General features: G+C 34.9%; 1 protein-coding gene and 1 long non-coding RNA gene across 2 annotated transcripts in view; one reads left to right on the top strand and one right to left on the bottom strand.

Moving 5' to 3' along the window:
* LOC145252753 (uncharacterized) overlaps positions 1-20,019 on the top strand; it is a 511,723-nt gene that overhangs the window by 88,726 nt on the left and 402,978 nt on the right. The gene's annotated exons all lie outside the window — the stretch shown is intronic.
* LOC145252754 (uncharacterized) overlaps positions 13,580-20,019 on the bottom strand; it is a 160,688-nt gene continuing 154,248 nt past the window's right edge. The window contains exon 2 of the long non-coding RNA XR_013863669.1: positions 13,580-14,050. This is a non-coding gene — a long non-coding RNA (uncharacterized LOC145252754). The remainder of the gene's footprint in view (positions 14,051-20,019) is intronic.

Here is a 20,019-nt window from a genome sequence, read left to right as displayed (position 1 = left end):
TATTAGTAAGTATCAACCTCATTTATTTCTTGTATCTGCTTGACAAAATCTTTTAAACTTATGAGTCTTATTATTATTATTAACTTGGTTTCAATATTCAATATTCAATGCTTTACCAGTTTGTTCAGTTTTGCTTGGTTGCTTCAAGTACTAGTGTTATATTAGGAACCTTTTTTTTTCTAGAATTCAAATACATAACAACATATTTGGTGTAAGCAGCAGTCCGTTTTTATTCCTTGTTGTTTCTCTGTTATGGTGGATAGAGAGAGGAGTGAGAGAGCGACAGAGAGAAGTATATCGTTGCGTCCGCTTGATTGATAATCAAACCTCAATCTGCCAATCTTTTTGTGTCACTTTTTCCTGTCAACTTTTAAAAACACCAATATAACCAGATTTCTTTAATTGCTACATTCTTTCTCAAACAATAACAGATTTTGTTTACATTCGTAAGAAATATTGAAACAATTCTGATTTAGCTGCCATGTTTCCCACATTCCATCCGCAGACGCGTGACACATTTTTATCCATATAAATACATATATGTATATGCACCTATACGCATATATATACTAGCATGTCAACCCGCCTTAGACCGGGTCCTTTGTGTAACACTAGGAATTATTCTACTACTCATGGATTGCTACACAATCTTGTTTTTTTTTCATTTGCATGAAGTGTGCTCCATTTTCTTCTGGTAATTTTAAAATTTATGATTGAACATTTTACAAGCTTTTCTGTTTCTTTTCCAAATACTCTACACATTATAATTTTTACTTTTTGCCAGATCTAGCTTGTTTAATATTTTAATCGAACTGGCAAAGATTGTCAATGAAATTAGAGTGGAGAGCCCATCTTTTTTAGTTGGTGGTTCATTCTTTTCAGTACTTATGTATTGTTGGGATCTTGAGATCGTGTAAAATAAATATATTCAAGGCATTCATGTGCACACATAAAAAGTTTTAATTGAAAATAATATCCGACCTTTTTTTTTTGATAAATCCAAATTATTTGATCAAAATTTTAATAATTGTTTTTACATAGTTTTAAAAACATCCGCAGCTAAATTTCTGTGGAAACAAGTGAAGCAAGAATTATGCCCTGTGAGTGCACAGTGAACAACGCAAGAAAAAAAAGTACTAAGTTCAGTATTTTCTCACCACCCCCTACCCCACCCCCATTTACCCACCAACAGTCCTCACGGACGTGAAAATGAAAAAAAAAAAACAAAAAAAAAACGGTGCAGTTTTAGGCGTTAACATACGTAAATTCGAGTTTTGCACTATGCAAAAGAAAAAAAAGAAATGACTAAGTCCATTATTTGCCCCTCTCCCATTTAGCCCAAAAGGTCCCCAAGGCCTTAGCATATATAAATTTGAGTTCAGCATCATGCAAAACTGCTAAATAGACATACACAGAAAATGTTGGACAATTATGGTAAAATGGTCCCAAAAATGGAGTGTTTTTATTAGCCATAAAAGAGCCCGTTGGGCACACCAAAGAGTTAGCGAAGTATAGACAAACAACATTTATATAGAAATCAGTTAGTGACAACTTTTCAGAAAGTTTTATAAAAATCCAATCATTTTTTTAATAAGCACAAAAGTGTCAATTTTAGCCATTTTAATCCGAAAGGAACCCCTAGGGGGGCAACCGGAGTTTTCCCGGGAAATCCGTTCAGTTACTTTTTTACTTATATCATGTTTAATGTTTGTGCAAAATTTCAAAAATATTTCCAGGCGTAGTTATTGAGAAAAATGCGGACGGACGAATGGACGAACAGACAAGGGTGAATTTACAGGTCCACCCTCCCTTTGTCGGGGGACCAAAAAGCAAATTGGGTTTCTTAGTTTAAATTCTACAATTTAAATCCTCCGGGAATCATTATTAATGAAACCAACGAAATAAAATTTAATCATGGGTGAAATTAGAAAACTTTAATGTGTAATGCATTTATATGTTAATGGTGAGTCAGTATTTATCAAAGCTAAATGCTGCTCAAGATAAGGTTCAGTGAAATGAATAGATTGTCAGTTGAAAGATACTGTGTGTGGATTGAAAATGATAAATAAATTGAATAAAATTTCGTTATTTATGACAATGTGTCTGAAGTTTGAAACGCCTAAGTTGTAACTCAAATGGAAGTATTTCTGTGGTAACGTGTTTCACGGATGGAAAACTTTTGGAAAGAAACTGCTTGTGAAAACTCTGATGTACAACGGAAAATTCCTTGCAGATAGTAGATATGCTCTTCTTATGAAAGTTTGATAGGAAGTAACGAAATATTAAAAGTCAGTCTAGCACGTTTCATGAAAATAATTATAGAGTAGAAAAAGACTAGCAAGGTTTCTTCTGTAAGAAAGGAGCTACAAGGAAGAGATAACTCTCCTCATTAGATTATGAAGTTGATTTTGAACTCTATCAAAAAAATGAAAAAAAAATGCTATAAGCGACACCCCCCCTCCAATTTAGAAACGGCACTCAAATTAGGATGTGTCTGAGTTTTGTAAAGCTAACAATTTGCATTAGGAATTTATATTTTTGGAGCAGTAAAAAGATCCATCCATTTTTTTCACAATCTTAGAAATATATTGGATACGGGTCTTTTATTTTATATCTGCTATGAAGTCCTAGAATTTTAACTGAAAAAGCGAAAGCAGAGAAGGGTTCGGGTTAGGGTTAAAATTAACTAAATTACCCCCTTTCACCTCATGCTCCAAATCAGAATCAAGAGAGTTAGCAAGATTTTGATTACAAAAGCTGTTTAAACTGTATATAAAAACGTATATTAAAAATGAACACATTTGCACATCAGAATTTAATGGATAAAACTATTGTAGATCAATATTGTTTGTTCACGCTGTCTGTTGCCCAACCTCTAAAAATTGAGATTCTAGTTCAGGCAATTACGTGTGAATGTCCTGAAAAAATTGACAGAAAGTAAAATTAACACCCGTCTAGCAGAAAAACACTATCCATAATTTCCCCCACTCTCTATCTGTGCCTAAACCTAAACGTAGATTCCATGAGCAAAGCTTCTTTCTTAGAACTGCATGCCTATGGAATCGTCTTCCGGATTTTCAGCTGACTACAATATGGTTGTCTTCAAGTCTAACGTAAACAACTTTTTGATGAGCCGTTCCATATAAGTTAACAAATTTACCGAATTTCCATTACTAACGATTACTATATTGTCCAATTTCTACTGTACACTCTTTAACCCTTATCCTCGAGTAGCCTCTTGGCCTTGATAAGTGGTGCTGTCTATGTAAAATAAAACCCCCAAAACATTAAAAAGTCAGTTTAGAATTTGGATCAGTTTCGCATATAAATTTAATGTACAATGATCCCTTGTTTTCGAACCGTTCTTGAATCTTAATGCTGCTAACCATTATTTTTCCTTTTTTACTATGTCAGATAAATTATTCATGTTTTTGTGTTATATTCTACTTTTTTTAGGCTATTACATATCATTTTATGTCCTTACCACTCATACTTAGGGTTATTGATAAAAAGATTAGTTTATTGCCTTTTTTGTTTATTGTTTCTTTCACTAAAAGTACTCGTCTAAAATAGAAAATCATAGAGGTGGGAAGAGGAATAGCAGAGAGTGTTCATCTACAAATTTTCCAAAATTAGATTACTTAAAAGCATTGAAATTACGAAAATTATCTATCGATAATTTATATTTATTTTATTTTACGATTGCGATTCATTGAAGCAAACGGTTAATTTTCGTATATATTTTCAATATTGCTGTTTAAAATGAAAACAAATATTCTAACATATTTCACTCTCTCTGAACACTTGATAATTTCCTATTTATTTATTTCTAGCGTTATCCGCTAACCGGCGTTGCTCGGCAGAAACGTGCCCCCCCCCACTCGAAAAAATCATAGTACGCTTCCTGTTTTTGTTGTTGCTGCTGCTGCTACTGCTGCACCCCAACCCATAACCTAAGAGAAACATAAGACAGCAGTGACTACAGCCCAATGAACCAGTAATAAAAATTGAACATACGAATGAAAAGTAGAATCATTTACACGTTTCCACCTCTCGGAAACATTTCAAATGAACTACGAAAATGTTCTTTTACATCTTTAACACATCTTGAATATATTCTAAGCATTTTAAATAATTTCTGAAGAGGACGCTACACAGAACGTCTGAAACGCGTTAAAAACGATTTCAATGATTTAAAAACATTATTACAATGATATAAACATAATTTTCAATGCAAAACGCGGAATAATAAAATAATGTTAAAAAATACACATTGTTGGTGACCACCCCCTTATTTAAATATATATATATATATTTAAATATATATATATATATATATATATATATATATATATATATATATACACACACACACATATATATATATATATATATATATATATATATATACATAGAAGGGTGTTGAATTATTTTTTATAAGCGATTCTGTGGTATTTTTCTTCTTTCTTTTTTTTTTACACAGTGATCACCACTTATCAAGGCCCGGAAGCCACTCAGGGATAAGGGTTATTGCAAGTACATTAAGTTAGTGAGGAGATTTGCTGAAGTGTTTACTTAAGGGGGCGGTTCATTAGGAATTTGTTAACATTGGACTTGAAGACATCCAAGTTGTAGTCTGGAGGGAAGCAGGCATACGGAACAGAGTTCCACAGGTGTGCAGTTCTAAGAAAGAAGCTTTGTTCATGGAATCCGCGTTTTGATTTAGGCACAGATATAGAGTGGGGGAAATATTTCACAGTGGATTCAGCTAGACGGGTGTTTTTCGTGAAAGATTGGCGAGGGGGGACCAGAGATTGGAGTTCAGACGAGCATCTGCCATGGAAATAACGATAAAACAAGGACAGGCTCGCAACGTCTCTTCTGTGGGAGAGAGGTTGCAGGGTAGAGAAAAGGGCATCCCCCACTAAGCCACGAAGTCTATTTTGTACTCTGTCAAGGCAGGATAGGCTGTTTTTAGCAGCTCCTGCCCAGATATGGCAACAATATTCCATCCTTGGACGTACTTGGCTTTTATATAGATAGAGAATTGCATTAGTAGTGAGATATCTTCTCGAGCGGTAGAAGGATCCCACCATCTTTCCAGCGACCTTGGCAACAGACTTGATGTACGTGTTCCATTTCAGATCAGGAGTAAAGGTCAAACCCAGAAGCTTGTCAAAACACGGAGCCTCACCCAGACGAGAGCCATCCATCACAATTGATGCCATCTGGGGATCAGAGCGTTGATAATGTAAGGATAGGAGTTTGGTTTTGGATGCATTAAAGGTAACCAGCCACATCTTCCCCCACTGAACCACACGCTCGAGATCAGAGGAGAGAGAATCAGAGAGAACTTTGTCATTTACAGCCTTTGATGTGTTGCCGTAGATGGTTGTGTCATCAGCATAGATGTCAACGAATGATTTAAGTATGTGTTTAGGGAGGTCATTGATGTAGATCAGGAAGAGAGTTGGGCCCAGGATTGACCCCTGGGAGACTCCAGCATTTATATTGCAGGCCTCCGATTTTTGTCCATCGACCACTACTCTTATGAGCCTATCGGAGAGAAATGATTTAATGATTGAGAAAACATTTCCCGTTATACCGTAGCTGGAAATCTTGTGAAGTAGACCCTTATGCCATACCTTGTCAAAGTCCTTTGATATGTCAAGAGCAATTGCCCTAGAAAGGAAGCCTTTGTCAAGAGATTCACTTATCCCGTGGGATATAACCGTCAGCACATCTGCGGTAGATCTTGCAGAGCGGAAACCATATTGTGTGTCACTAAGAAGGTTATTCCTGCTGAGGTGGTTGACTATTTCTCTATTTAATATGGATTCCAGCAACTTACTCATAACACACAGGAGACTTATAGGTCTGTATTGAGAGGGAGATGACTTATCACCTGAATTCTTAAATACAGGGCAAACTGAAGAGGTCTTCCAGGGAGTCGGAAAGCACTTCTCCTTAAGACAGCGCTTAAATAGTTTCGTAAGTATGGGAGAAAGTTCTGGTTGAAGCTTTTTTAACACTATAATTGGGATGCCATCAGGGCCAGTTGCTTTACTGGAATCTAGGTTCTTTATTAGTTTGGCGACCTCCTTCACGGATATTTGTATGTTACCTAGCTTCTTCTGTGTTACAGGAGGAAATATGGGGAGTTGATGGCCTTCGTCGCATAGGGTAGAATTAGCTGCAAAGTTTTTTGCAAATTGTTTGGCCTTGTCTGACGCTGACGAGATGACCTCTGGTCCATTGATAATGGTTGGTATAGAACGCACACTTCTGTTCAGGATTTTATTTGTTATTTGCCAAAACTGGTGGGATCCAAGCCGCTGATCAGCTACCTTGGATTTAACAGACTGGGCATATAACTCTCTTGCATTTTTTATTACTCTTTTACAGTGGTTGCTGGCAGACCTGAAAGCAGCTTTAGTTTCAGTCCATCTATTACGTTGGTAGCTATGGAAAAAGTGATTTCTGTGCACGATAGCAGCAGCACATTCTGGGGAGAACCATGGCTGGCTGTTAGGTTTTTGCTGAAATTTTTTAGATGGTATGAATTGCTCTATGCCTACAATTAACCATTCGGTCAGATCTGATACTATAGAGGACACATCCTTTTTAAACATGGAGTGCAGAGGTAAATCAGATATGAATGTACGGAAGCTATCCCAGTCAGCCACAGAGTATCGGTATACAGTACGGTGGAGGGGTACGTCTGGGGGCTTCTTACATTTCGTTTTTATCTTAACTGATACGACGGAGTGGTCGGAGGATCCTAGAGGAGAATGAACAGAACATGAACATAGCTCAGGGGAAGTTGAGAGAAAAAGGTCTAAGAGGCTTGCATATTGACCGGGTGTATCGGGCACACGGGTGGGTTCGCGAACAATCTGAGTGAGGTCATAAGCAATGGCAAAATCATGACAAAACCTTCCCTCGTCATCTGTCTTATTTGAATGGGTCAGCCATTCCACGTTATGGACGTTGAAATCACCACATATGTGGATGTTAGCCGAGGGATGTGAAGACAGTATGTGGTCAATTTTCTCAGATATGCTCTTAAAGATAGTAACTCCGCTGTTGTGGGGCCTATAGAGGGCAAATATAAATGCAGTGGTGTTAGCAAGTGCAACCCTGAAGCACATATAGGGTAAATTAGGATCTTCTCTAGAGATATCCCTGCCACACGGGAAGCCATCCTTAATGTAGACACATATTCCATGCCCATGGCGATCTTGGGGGTCAGATTTAGTCAGATTTAATTACCCAAGTGTTTTTTATAGAGAGAAATTATCTGCCATTTGTTTACATTCTAGTCCCTCCACATTTTGGGACTATTTTTTGTAATTTATTTAAATATTTTTATGTGCATAAAGTTAAGTTATCTATAGACAGGCATATTTCGAAGTATCATTTCGCATCGGTATAGCTAAACATGGACGAGACTCCAACACCTCATCTCGCAGTAGGTTATCTGGTGTTTTTGCCACAAGACCACGGGATCTCATCAATTTCATGCACGATTTTTGTTGCCTTTAAATGTAAGATTGTTGATGCATTTATTTTTTTTTTATAAGCGCTTCTGTGGTAATTTTTTTCTTCTTTCTTTTCACCCCCTGGGTGCTGTTAAAGAAAGAAATTATCTGCCTTTTTTATATTCTAGTCGCCCGACATTTTGCGACGTGTCATATATATATATATATATATATATATATATATATATATATATATACATATATCATTGTAACGTCTTGTCAGACGAGTGCCACTCCCTCAGATACTTAAAAGTCCATGAGCCCAAAAATGACTTAGTTTTATTTTGTTTGTTTTTAGTCTACTGGTGAATTCACACGCTCAAGCAGGCATGCCACTGAAAACGGTCACTGAGACAAATTATTACATGTGTCCAGCATTTCAAGCCTCCACGTGTCACAGCTTTTCCATCGCCACAGGACCATTTTTATAGACAAATGCCTAAGGGAGTATCTATACACAGATGATGTTACAGAGTCTTAGCTTTGTACGACAGCTAAGTCTCTCTCTCGATTCAAAATGTTGAGATCCAGCAACAAGCAAGAGCAAGTTAGCCAGCAACAAGTTAAACTGCAGACCAGCTTAATTCGGGTACTGGTCTCCCGCTTTATGGTTTTTTAAAATTAGAGATTTACTTCTCCTAGAAATGTTGCCTTCACCACGGCTTACGAGAGCCCTCTCCACCCCAACACACACATATACACAAACACACACGGTACTAGTTAGCCGTTGACTCCGAAAAAGGGTTCATTCGCTCTTTGGAAGGTCTTGTTTTTAATCCTTCAGGGAGACTAGCCACCTTCCTCACCAAACAAGTCTGGTGGGGGAAACAGTTTACTCGCCGGTGACCTGACCATGAGGCAGGTAGTACTGGATTACGTGGTACCAGTAGCATATGACATGACATGACCTGACAGCACATATATATATATGTGCGTGTGTGTGTGTGTGTGTGTGTGTGTGTGTGTGTGTACGTGTGTGTGTATGTGTGTGTACTGTTTATTTCTTTCAGCATATTAAAATGTTCAATTCTTGTCAGCACCTGTTTGGAAGCAAGGAAATAATCATTTAATTATTATGTCTGAGATATCAGCAGATAAACGAAAAAGGGTTATTTAATTATTTAATAGTTATGTCAATTTTTAAATATTAGCCGCCATAACTTATCAGAAGAATGAGAACTCATTAAATTTAAAAAGAAAAGAATTTGGGCACGATTACATTAATCGAAGACAAAAGGAAGAGTATTTACAATTCTGTTACATGATATTTACGCAGTCTTTTAATTTTAATATATTTTATATATCTATATCTATCTATATCACTCAATCTATCTATCTATCTATCTCTCTATATATGTATATATACAAATATATGCATACGGACGTTGCTCAGAGGTTAAAGAAATGAGGATGGAGAGTTGTATGTTTTGGTTTGATTCTATCTAATGGTACTCAAGTCACACACACACACACACACACACACACACACACACACACACACACACACACACACACACATATATATATATATATATATATATATATATGATAAAGCTTGATGTAACTACAGAGCGTATATAAATACATTACAAAAGGTCTATACCCCGAAATTCTTACCGTTTTTTCTTTATGCATGTTAAAATATTCAGTAATTGATAACACCTGTTTCGTAGCACCGAATAATTCATGCGATTATTATGTCAACTTTAGAATTTATTATGCCTCTACTCAGCAGTAGAAAAGGACTTCATCATGATTACAAAATTACACCATCTTTGAATTTCAAAAACATGTGTACCTGATGTCATCACGGCTGTGCTATTCAAAAAGTGCTCCGCCGAAGTAGCTCTAGTTCCCTGCAAACTTTACGACAAATTCCTTAATGAATCTGGCTTTCCTGCCTTCTGGAGAACCGCTTCTGTGGTACCAGTTTTCAAGAATTCTGGCGAAAGAACTGGCCCAGTAAATTATCGCCCCATCAGCCTCCTCCCACTTTTCGCCAAAATATTTGATTCCATAATTAACCAAGCTTTAGTCCATCACCTTACAGATGCTAAACTTCTGACCGACCAACAATATGGATTTAGGCAAGCCCGTTCCACAGCAGACATTCTAACTGTAATCTCTGAATGTATATAGCATTCACTAGACAAATCAAGGGAGGGTAGAACGGTAGCTCTAGATTTATCTAAGGCTTTTGACAGAGTATGGAATGAAGGTCTTCTTAGGAAAATCAGATCATACGGATCACTGAAAGAATACTTAACATAATTAAATCCTTCTTAGATAAGAGAGACATCCAGGTGGTCCTCAACAACCGTACATCTAAACAATATGATATAAATGCGGAAGTGCCTTAAGGGTCTATCCTTGTACCTCTATTATTCCTAATATTCATAAATGACCTCCCTGATAAAATTATCTGTGAGATTGGTATATATGCTGATGACACCACGCTCTATAACAGACACGAGAGAAAAACAAACAAATAAACACATATCTACACTCTTGGCCCATTTTTTTGCTCATATATATATATATATATATATATATATATGTATATATATATGTATATATATATATATATATATATATATATATACTCACAGCATAATTAAGTTGATTTACCTTTTTCCATTAGATCACCGAAATTTAGCAACGTTGCGCCTAGTCAGTACAGATGGCTTACCATATTAGAATACCTGGCGCTGTATATAGAACATCGGCACCACCTGCAAAGAACTGCAAAAATAACAGCGTCATCTTACTTAACCGATATATACATGTAAACGGGGACTGCGTGTGAATGTTGTATTCCCTAGACAATTCTTCCCTTGGAGGAAACCGGTTTCACCTGTACAGTTTGTAAAAATAGTTAGCTCTTTTGTAATATATATATATATATATATATATATATATATATATATATATATATATAGTGTTATAATGGAATAAATCCAGAGGAAATCCGGGTATGAGAGCTCAATGTGGTAAACAGAGCAATAAGATAAAAATTATAACACGGAAATTACATAATTGTCGATGCAATAATTTATTTCAACCTTATGGTATTTTCAAGCATCTAAATCAGACAATTACATTTTTCGTGTTATAATTTATATATATATATATATATATATATATATATATATATATAACTACTTCATTTACTCACATAAAATTAATATACGAAAGTATAAATTTATGCGTAAACGTTAAGTATTTACTTCAAAAGTGCTAAGTACGTAGGAGAGCTAGTTAGTAAGTTATAAAATATATATGGCGATTAAGCTACACTGAATATTCCGCGTTTCATCCACTCTAGGACTCTTCAGGCTTATGCGCATAAGCCTGAATAGTCCTAGAGTGGATGAAACGCGGAATATTCAGTGTAGCTTAATCGCCATATATATTTTATAACTTACTATATATATATATATATATATATATATATATATATATATATATATATATATATATATATTAATTTTGCGGCAATTCATCGGAATCTTGAAATTGAGAGGATTTCAAAACATCAGGGGGTACCAGGCTCGTTATAAGTATAAGATTGATGGTATAATAATGTCGTTTTGAGACATGAAGTTAAACGTTCAAAAACGACATTATTTTTGCGCCAACCGTAATATCAGAACCGAAAAAAAAAATGCTGATATTTTTAATGCGAAAACAAAAAGAATCAGAGGCAGCTAACTATTGCTTTTTTTTATTTTTATTTTTTTAATCTTCTCATCTGCCTTTCAGAGCCAGCATTCTTCAATTTGCAAATAGAATGTGTAACGATAAAAAGTTTTCAGAGAAAAATATAGAAAATGATACATAGTTCATTTTTATAGCAGATGTTCAACTTAGCTTCTATCTATGTCCCTCTACTCCCCACAAAAAAACTCACAACAAATACAATGGTTAAGTACAAGAGCTATCAACAAATCTCCACAACTCTCCATCTTTGCTTAAAATTAAAACTAAAATCCATTAGTAAAGTGTCGTCTCTAGAACTGTCCGTCTATGAAACACAATACCGTGAAGGGTCTTCCCAGTGGACTATAACGTGGTTGTTTACAAGTCTAATGTAAATCATCATCATCGTCATGCAGTCCGTCAGCCTTGACCATGACTAGTGTTTTATCTTTTGGTACAGGACTTTCAACCTTGGCTCCTAACGTGCTTGCGCAGTTTAGAGGTAGTATCTGTTGCGCATCAGATAAGCACACTCTGAACCTCCAATGTTCATTTACAGTGGAGCGAACCCGCGATGACTGGCAGCAGAGGAGGCCGCAGCTTCTGGCCGAAAGTAATCCCAGTGAGGCAGACAGTCACCCTATTGTGTCCGTTACTACGCCTTTTCTTTCTGGATGAGGTTCCATAGACTTTTAAGAAAAACTGCAAGGCAGCAGTAGGATTTGAAGTTAGAGTTCCCACTTCTTAGCCTTTTGATGTGATAAGGCCCACAAGGCAGTAATGTTTGATTTTGGGGTTGGTTTCCCTAGTTTTCGCCCAACCAAGGACACCATCAAGACAGTGGGATAGTGGTTGGTAGTGTGCCAGGGCGTGTCCACACATCGGTTGACCATAACGCACTACCTCTTGGGTCCACTACTACTCCGAGATCTCCTACAGGTTTAACCTGGGGCCGCAAGGCACCCAGTTATCGTGTGTGGCCAACGTGGAGGCACTGTAGGAGTCTTGATGATGGAGAAGCTATGTACTGGCAAGGAAGACTTATACATAGCTGCCCCATTTTCACCGTGAGAGTAGCCAGCGGTGTTAGCTGGAAGCGAGAAGACATGCAAGCATGAACTAACTTATACCTAACATACTAGACGCATCACATCCTCCTGCTGTATTAAGAATCCAAACACACACACACACACCTAATGTAAATAAATGTTTGCTGAACGGTTTTCATAAATAAGTGAAGCCTACGCACCTTCCACCATTAACAATCGTCACGGTATTGTCTCACCCTCAATCTGACACTCCTTGACCCTTAATTTCGAATGGCATTTTTGCCATGACACGCTCTGACTCCCAACAGTAAAAAAAAAATGTTATTATAAATTAAACCGTAAGCTGAACTGAAAAAAGGGACGTTACTCGATTATTATCAAACTAGTAAACTGAAAAAAATTGTAGCTTTTATCTAAATATTTATCTATTGATTATCTTAATACTTTTATTCATTGATTATCTAAATATTTATTCATTAACTATCTAAATATTTATTCATAGACAATATAAATATTTATTCATTAACTATCTAAATATTTATTCATAGACAATATAAATATTTATTCATTGATTATGTAAACATTTATTCATTGACTATCTTAAATGTACTCATACACTTTCCGAATATTTATTTATTGGCTATCTAAATATGCATTAATTCATTATCTAAATATGTATTCATTAGCCATCTAAATATTTATTCATTAACTATCTAAATATTGTATTCATTGACTATCTAAATATTTATTAATTCATTATCTAAATACGTATTCATTTAATTATGGATTCATTTTTATTCCTTCATTATCTAAATAAGTATTCAATGACTATTTAATTATTTATTTATTCCTGTCTAAATATTTATTTATTGGCCATCTAAATATTTATTTATTCATTATCTAATTATTTATTCATTCACTATCTAAATATTTATTTATTAACTGTATTGGCTGTATAAATATTTATCCATGTTCTATCTACATATTTGGTTAATGACTATCGAAATATTTATTCACTGTTTAACGTATTTTAGTTTGTATTTGTTATATTTCGAAACGCGAAACAACATTATTTTCACTAATCTCTTACACAGAGCGGTGTTAGCGAACCAATGCATCTGACTATCCACATGCGTTATTGGAAAACTCTCTTATCTGATTTCCGCCATTTTGTATGCGATTACAACTTTTCCCGAGAAGCAAAAAAAAAAAAACAAAACAAACAAACCAACAAACAAAAAACAAAACAAAAAAAAACAAAAACAAAAAACAAAAAAAAAACAACAAAAAAACAAAAACAAAGATATATGATTTATTTTACCGTTCCTATTTTTATAGTTATTCTGGAAATAACCCTACATCAACTCATATTTACCATGCTCTGTTTCTCTCTCTTTTTCTCTTTGTCATTCTCTCTCTTTCTCTCTCTCTCTCTCTCTCCATATATATATCATTCAATATATATATGATTGCAACCTTCTGTATGATGAGACAATGGTGTTCTGCATCTAGTCTTGTGCACTGCAGCATCTGCAGTGGCTATAAAGTCGTAGCTGAAGTTACCTCTCTGGACGCAGACATGGGCGAGTGATAAAGAAATATAGGTTTGTTCATTTACCAGTGTCCCGGCGTTGTAGACAAAGTCCGACGGAAAGGCAAACCAATACGGTGGAGGCCAACACAGCTACAGGAGTTGCCAGAAAGGTGTTACGGTGCTTCACCATTCCCTTAGGACTCCAAACGTGATATTTTATATTCGAGCTGAATAAAAAACAACATGAGAAATTATCTTTGAAAGGCCTCTTTATAACCATTAGAAATAGCAATAATTCAAACTCTAACTCCCAAATAGAAATAAAAAATGTTAATAATGAAAAGAAACTGTGGAAATCTTTGCCAACTACAAAAAAAACTGCTTAATCAAAGCGATATTTACCAAGCCATATAATTTACCAGAGAAAAACTGAAAAACAAACAAACTTTGTCGATATAACCTCATCAATTTTAAATCAAAGTATAACAACTGTATAAACAAAAAAAACACGATAATTCCAAACATCACTAGCGAATCATCACTTGAAACTCCAAGTATGTAGACGATCGCCATTAATTTAAGGAAAAGTCTTACAATGCTCCAATACATGTAAATATTTAGACGGACCGTGTAAGTTATGTTTGAACGAGAAGCTTAAAATTTTATATTCTAATGAGCAGGTTAGTCTTCGTGGCACATGGTCGCAACAGGAAAGATTAAAATCTGTGTGTTCAGCTTTACATTGAAACTCCTATCTCTTTAAATTTCGCTTTCCCCGATTCCATATTTTTACATATTCCTCCGCATCACCCTACTTAACCATGCCATTATTCTCTCTTGTTTCAATTTATTAAAATAATAATGTACGGAATTCACGTCTTTTTTTTTTACATAATATATAACAAAAATAACTCCTCACCGACAAAAATTGACCTATTTGACCTGCCTCCAAAATAAATAATTTCATTTTTAACTGTAGATAATATTCATCTGGGGCAACGTCGATGAAGAATTTATCAAACTGTTTGGGTTTTACTTCATAGATTTTAATACTCTTTTTGGATATAAAAGCATACAAAGAGACCACTGTCATTTATATTATAGAAGATTAAAAAATACTCAACTGTAGAAGTGAAATACTACTCAACTGTAGATATCGAATAAACTTTATTTTAATATAACTATTTATATCAAATAAAAATATCGCATAAAATAAATTCAAACTTTTCAATATCCCAAGTAACAATGAATAATAAAATAAATAGAAAAGAATTTATTCTAATCACGCACGTGATAGATGTAAGGCCATTCTGTTCGAAAGGGGTTCGGTCGTTGCTTAGTGAAAGCATTTACTCCTGGAAAATTCCATTAGACATTTAATGATTCGTATTATAGTGACAGGTTAAACAGAAATTTGGAAATAACGGTGCTAATGAGAGAAAGTCTTTATTTTTGGAGCAGGTGTGCTGATTTTGTTCGGACACTTTTTTTTTCAAAACTATGAATTCGTTTACCCATTTTGATTCCACAGTGTTGTAAAGGATAAAATATCTAAAAACGTCTATTGAACAAGTATATCTCTTATTACATTAGTATGTAAGGAAACAGAAGACAGCCGCTATCATGACGACTAAAAAGGAAAGGAAGCGAAATCCTCTATAGATCCAAAAAGAAAATCCAAGCTTATCGAACTAAGAAGACTGGGCATGGTGATATTGAAGAAGAAACAGAAATGATGTCAAATAATAAAAAAATAATCTTGTCTCTGCTTTTTCTGTCTGCAAATAAAATTGAACCGAAATAGAAAGAGTCTAAAAAAAAAGAAGTAGAATTGTTTCTGCATCGGTAAAAACTCTCACATTACTGACCAGCTGAAATGAAATTTAATCATGTGGTTTTGAATCTTAATGGAATTTAAAATTAGAATTCTCTCATTCGAAGAATTAAAACTGAAAATAAATTTATTGATATTATTTTTATTTTAAACTATTAGTGAAGAATAGAAGCGTATGGTGACATATGATGATGATGATGATGATAATGATGATGATGATGATAGTTATAATGAAGATGATTATGATAATGATTATGAGGATGATGATAATGATGATATGAATGATGCTGGTTATTATGATGACGATTAATGATGATAATATTGATGCTACTGATGATGATGGTGATGATGATGATGATGAATATGATGATGATGATGATGATGATGATGATGATCGTCGTCATCAATACTATCATCATCGTCATTATCGTCATCATCATCATCATCATTATCATCATCAATGTCATTATCATCAAAGATGATGATGATGACGATTATGTCGTTAATGATGACAATGATAAGGGTGATGATGATTACGACGATTATGGTAACATTCATAACGACAACGATGATAATGATAATGATTCTTTTGCTGATTATGAAGATGGTGATGATAATGACATTGATGATAATGATAATGATGATGATGACGATAATGACGATAATGACGATGATGATAGTATTCACGACGACGATGATGATGATGACGATGAGTACTACTACTTCTACTATTACAACGACGACGACGACGATGACGATAATGACGATGATGATAGTATTCACGACGACGATGATGATGATGACGATGAGTACTACTACTACTACTACTACTACTACTACGATGACGACGACGACGATGATGATGATGATGATGATGGAAAAACTTCCTGTAAGACAACATTATACAAATTCTAGACTAAAACATAAGAAATATATTCTACTGTCTTTGAATTCTATGCATAATATAATCATAAATCACACACACATTTTTTATAGTCGATTTCACCTCCAAAATGAAATACTGCAACTTGGAAGTAAGATACTACATTCTAGAGAGGACTGTGGGGAGTTGAGCAGCGAGTTATCTGTTCACATTATATTTTAACTTCTTCACGTTGGTACAGCCATGGAAGCAGGAAATAGAGATGGAATGCCAAAGTCTAACCGCCCAAAGGCAAAAACAAAAGACAGAACTATTAGAGTAAAATACTCTACAGTGAAAATATGCGATTTTTTTGCTGGTCTGAGTAGTGTGGAGTATGCACATCAAAGGGGCACAAGTGCTATGGGTTTATCAGAGCACACGTCATTGTATTGCTTGTGAAACATGCACAAAGATCTTACATAGCAGCGATGGGACAGAAGTTAGAGCTTTGCCAATAGTGCGGGACCTATTTAATTTTAAACTCTTTTTAAAACTTTTCTAAGAGTGAAAGCACCATCCCAGATGTGGCAACAGTATATCATGAATGTGAGAATGGTAGGTTAGTAGAGTTGTAGGATACTCTCTGGTTTGAGGAATTTTCTTGCGCAGTAGAGGAGCCCGCCTTTTTTTTGCAGCAGCCTTGGCAGTGTAATTAATATATTTGTCCCAGATCATGTCGCCTGTGAAGTTGGGGAGTTTGAACGATGAACGATCGGGTAGGGTGTTATTTGTAATGACAATCGAAGACTAAAAAGATTTTTTTTTAATTATAGTTTTACTAGGATTAAATATTACTTTTTTAATGATAGTTTTACTAGGATTAAATATTACTTTTTTAAATGATAGTTTTACTAGGATTAAATATTACTTTTTTAAATGATAGTTTTACTAGGATTAAATATTACTTTTTTTAATGATAGTTTTACTAGGATTAAATATTACTTTTTTTGTAATGATAGTTTTACTAGGATTAAATATTACTTTTTTAATGATAGTTTTACTAGGATTAAATATTACTTTTTTTGTAATGATAGCTTTACTAGGATTAAATATTACTTTTTTAAATGATAGTTTTACTAGGATTAAATATTACTTTTTTTAATGATAGTTTTACTAGGATTAAATATTACTTTTTTTAATGATAGTTTTACTAGGATTAAATATTACTTTTTTAATGATAGTTTTAGTAGGATTAAATATTACTTTTTTTAATGATAGTTTTACTAGGATTAAATATTACTTTTTTTAATGATAGTTTTACTAGGATTAAATATTACTTTTTTAATGATAGTTTTAGTAGGATTAAATATTACTTTTTTTAATGATAGTTTTACTAGGATTAAATATTACTATTCATTTACTGTCCCGTTCTTCTGTAGGCTAAAAGTCGTTTTCTAAGGTTTCTGTCATGACATTGGACATTTCTACATTCGTTTTTCGCACGTGTCTGTTATATACAGTGCTAGGACAACAACATATTCTGTTCATTGTTTTGACTCTCGAGTGTGTATCAGTTGATATCTTATATGCTTTTATATAGAGTGATGTGGTTCTCTGTTGATTAACTGTGTCTAATTTTGTCGGATATATACTCGAGAGTCAAAACTGTAAAAATAATATTCTGCTGTCATGACCCTAGTTATAAAGCATCATGTCACACACACACACACACACACACACACACACACACACACACTACTCTCTCACACGTTCACACACACATACACACATATGCATACACCCACGCCCAAACACACGCAACTCAAACACACATACGTAGCGTTTATATTAAAATAATTCTTTATCTCTACTTGCAGTAATATGCCCCCCCTCTTGATGCGACTACGTTTTCTAGTATATATAACGAAAGAACATATAAAGCGCCGCCCCTCAAAGAGTGATATAATGCCTGGGAGAATGATTTCATGACCACTGAGCAGATATGAAAGATGAACTAATTAGGGATTTTATCTTTTTTACAAATATTTTATTTATATATTAAAAATAAATAAATAAATAAATAAATAAAGTAAAATTATTACAAAATACTGATAAGTATTGGCATTCATTGAATCATTTGGATGATGTTTTGTTTCTTGAATGTTATTTTCTGAAAGTTATGATCGATGTAACCTCCAACCTTCTTCGGAATTCTTCGTTCTAAACTTGGGAATCTGCCCAGAATCTCGAACGGAACCAGTTATTTAATCCCCGGGGATAGCCCAAGTTAAAGGTGGATTTTTTAATACACGATTTTTTTTATAAAGGAGTCACCACTTATCAAGGTCCAGAGACCATTTGAGGATAAGGATTAATGAGTGTACGGTAGTCAATGAGAAAATATCGTTGTTGTAATCGTTGTTGTAATCGTTGGAAATTTGGCTAATTGAATTATTTAAGAGGACGCCTCATCAACATCTTGTTCACGTTGGACTTGAAGATGACCATTTTGTAGTCGGTTGGAAAACAGGAAAAAGAGTTCCACAGGCGTGCAGTTCTAAGAAAGAAGCTTTGTGAAAGTCAGGCAAAGGGGGACTATAGATTAGAGATCATGCGAGCACTTGCCATGAAAATAACGATAAAGCAGAGACAGGCTCGCAACGTCTCTTCCGTGGGAAAGAGGTTGCAGGGGAGAGAAAAGGGCACCCCCCACTAAACTACGAAGTCTATTTTAAACTCTGCAAAGGCAAGGTAAGGTGCTATTAGAAGATCCTTCCCAGATGTGAAAACAGTCTCCATCTTTAGATGTACTTGGCTCTCATACAGGTAGAGAATTGCATCAGCAGTGAGATATTTACCGGAGTGGTAGAATGATCCCACCATTTTTCTAGCAGTAACGGATTTGATGTACGTGGCTTAGTAAAAATAGGATTTACAGACTCAATCGTCTCCGTTCAGTCTCAAAAGAAAATGGATACTTCCTTTAAAGGTCGTTGTGCGTGTAATCGTGAGGCAAGTGTTGCGCAATCCTCAACTGAATATGCACTGCTTGAGTCCAGTAGCAAGGTAAAGTCCATGACGACTGGAAACAATGCTGAAATAAGCAGGACGCACATAAAGCACTCGGAATTTCTAAATGGTCGTCCATTTTATTTGTAACAAGATTTAACGTTGCTTAACTCCGGGGATTTAACGAGAAACGGGTGTGTTGACGCAATAACTTGGCCTTCGGGACGAGATCAAAGTGTAGTATCTGTTCTTCAGATGCTGCACTTCTATTTCTTGTTCTCTTTCGGTGGAGGAGAAATCCTTCACGACTGAGACAATTTTTATTTTTGTACCTTTTCTCCACGTTAAAAAACGACCCTGGTGTCTAACTCTGTCCCGTGGGGAGGCATAGTAAATAGGTACACTTAATAAAAATAAGATATGAAAAACATTATAAAAGGCAAACTCATGCACTTTTTAGGTCAGCACTAGGAATACTACTTAATTGT

This window comes from Euprymna scolopes, chromosome 29 (assembly GCF_053919585.1).
Source record: "Euprymna scolopes isolate OS-2025 chromosome 29, ASM5391958v1, whole genome shotgun sequence".
Taxonomy (NCBI): domain Eukaryota; kingdom Metazoa; phylum Mollusca; class Cephalopoda; order Sepiida; family Sepiolidae; genus Euprymna; species Euprymna scolopes.
This window is presented reverse-complemented; position numbering and strand designations above follow the sequence as displayed.